Raw genomic sequence first — 2915 nt, forward strand, 5'->3', positions numbered from 1 at the left:
CTCATTTTCCTTAGGGAATTTCATGGCATTAAATACATTAAAAGTTACATCCTGATCCATCACTCGCATGGTAAGTTCACCTTTCTGCACATCTATCAAGATTCGGCCAGTAGCCAAGAAAGGTCTTCCCAAGATTATGGGAATCTTCTTATCCTCCTCGAAATCAAGAATTACAAAATTAGCAGGGAAGATGAGTCTTGACCAAGACATCCTCCATAATACCGCGCGGATATGTAATAGAACGTTTGGCCAACTGCAAAGTCATATAAGTAGGCTTGGATCAGGCAAGTCCAACTTCTTGAAGATTGACAAGGGCATCAGATTAATGCTAGCTCCCAAGTCATATAAACATTTGCCGAATGACACCTTTCCAATGGTGTATGGAATAGTGAAGCTTCCAGGATCTTTAAACTTCGGAGGCAACTTCTGTTGCTGCACAGCACTGCATTCCTCCGTGAGAACAACGGTTTCTAAGTCATCAAGCTTCACCTTCCTATAGAGAATACCTTTCATAAACTTCGCATAACTAGGCATTTGTTCAAGAGCTTCAGCGAAAGGTATGTTGTTGTGAAGTTTCTTGAACACATCCATAAACTTCTCAAACCGCTTATCCAACTTTTCCTTTTGCAGCCTCTTAGTAAAGAGAGGTAGAGGATAGATCTATTTCTCTCCTATATTACCCTCAGGAGGAGTGTGCTCAACAGTAGTCTTCATTGGTTCTACTTCTGCTTCCTTCTGCACTTCTTCTTCAGCCTCTACTTCAGATCTGGAGTCTTAGCTTTTTCAGAATTTATAACCTTACCAGAACTTAATGTAATTGCCTTAAGATGCTCCTTAGATTCCTTCTTGCCTGGCACTTCAGTATCGCTTGGAAGCGTGTCAGGTTGACAATTCAGTAATACATTCGCAATCTGCGCAATCTGATTCTCCAAGGTCTTGATAGAATCAGCTTGGCTTTTGCACATGAGCCTCAACTCCTCCAATTCAGATTTTTCATTAGCTTGCGGTAACTACTGAAGTTGAAGTTTTTGCCTAGGGGCATATTGCGGTTGTTAAAAACCAGGAGGGTTATACAGCTTTGTTGTGTATGGCTGATAAGGTTGTTACACCGCATTCTGATTGTTGCTACAGCTGAAATAAGGATGATTACGGTTATTGGGATTATAAGTGGTTGGAGCTTGCTGCTGTGATCTCTGAAAGTTGCTCACAAATTGAGTTGATTCGCTAGAAATAGCACACTGCTCAGTTTCATGTGCCCCCGCGCGAAGTTCACAAACACTAGTGATTTGATTAACTCCATAATTAGCCAAAGAATCTACTTTCATCGTCAAAGCTTGAAGTTGAGCAGCTATAGCAGTAGCTGTATCCACTTCCAGAATTCCTGCTACTTTGCCTTGTAACATTCTTTGCGTAGGATTCTGGTATTCATTAGCTGCCATTAGCTCAATCAACTCATAAGCTTTATTATAGCTTTTGGCCCATAAGGCTCCATCAGATGCTACAGCAAGCATAGGTCTAGACTGTGCACCTAAACCATTATAGAAATAGTTTATGATCATCCAATCAGGCATGCCATGGTGTGGGCACTTCCTTAGCATCTCCTTATATTGATCCCAAGCCTCACACAGAGATTCTCCAGTTTGATGTGCAAACTGAGTAAGTGCATTTCTGATTACAGCAGTCTTCGCCATAGGAAAGAATTTAGTGAGAAACTTTTGAGCAAGATCCTCCCATGTGGTGATAGAACCTGGTGGTAGAGAATATAACCAACACTTTGCTTTATCCCTCAGAGAGAATGGGAAGAGTCGCAGCTTGATCGCATCTTCAGTCACCCCATTGAACTTGAAAGTATCGCAGATCTCGATGAAATCCCTGATGTGCATGTTGGGGTCTTCTGTAGGAGAACCCCCAAACTGAACTGAGTTCTATATCATCTGAATCATGCTCGACTTGATCTCAAAAGTGTTAGCCGTGATGGCTGGTCTGATGATGCTCGACTGAATATCATTGATCTTAGGCTAAGAATGGTCCATCAAAGCCTTAGGAATTTCTACTTGATCTCCCATCACTCCTAAAGCTGGTTCCTCAAATTTCTCTTCTTCTACTACTTTATCTTCGTCCTCAAAAACTTGCCTACGAATCACTACAGCTTCCCCCTCGGCTTGATCCAGATTTCTCTTACGAGCCCACGAACGTGTATGCATACACGTTCGCTAGAGTGCCTGAAACACGACAAGGAAAAGAGTAGGTAAGTAACAATGTCCGAGTCAATGAACTTTAACGATCAATGATGACAAACACATAAACTAAAAGTTAACACCGAGTCCCCGGCAGCGGCGCCAAAAACTTGTTAGTCGCTAAGCACGCGCTAATAGTTCACGCAAGTATACACGATCACAAGTAATATATAATTATTTCTAGTTCATTCCCACAGAGACTGGTTTAGATTAACTTTATGATTTATGCACTTATGCAACAATGATATGGCTATTATTCAATGCTAAGAAGAATAGCAATTTGGGTTTTGATTATACTACGATTAACTATTGAGAATTATACTAGAGAACATAAACTAAGAGATTAAAGAGAATAGAATAATATATGACACAAACATGGGATTCTAACTTCATTAAATACTTCATTCAATAGCCTTTTCATTCTTAACCTTAGCATGTAATGGTGATGACACTAATCAGACAACACGAAATTGCTAAACGTCAACTTTCGTTGCACAAATAACATACTGCCCGACATCCACAAAAGAGATAGAAGCTGAACATACATCAATTATATTGAGACCCTATATGTCTATAGAATTTGACAACATAATGGCTTAATGCACAAGTTATCTATCGTGATTACATAGGGCAAGTAAGATGGTTAAAATTACCTATGAATCATGCATAACAATAACA

At 40.1% G+C, this 2915-nt stretch overlaps 1 non-coding gene across 1 annotated transcript; it reads left to right on the top strand.

Annotated features, from left to right (window-relative positions):
- The first annotated feature begins 1569 nt into the window (after positions 1-1569).
- On the top strand, positions 1570-1676 carry LOC141715977 (small nucleolar RNA R71). The gene has a single exon (XR_012572714.1). It is a non-coding gene; the product is annotated as a small nucleolar RNA R71 (small nucleolar RNA).
- The last annotated feature ends 1239 nt before the right edge of the window (positions 1677-2915 follow it).

Source organism: Apium graveolens, chromosome 3 (genome assembly GCF_009905375.1).
Source record: "Apium graveolens cultivar Ventura chromosome 3, ASM990537v1, whole genome shotgun sequence".
In the NCBI taxonomy this organism is placed as follows: Eukaryota; Viridiplantae; Streptophyta; class Magnoliopsida; order Apiales; family Apiaceae; genus Apium; species Apium graveolens.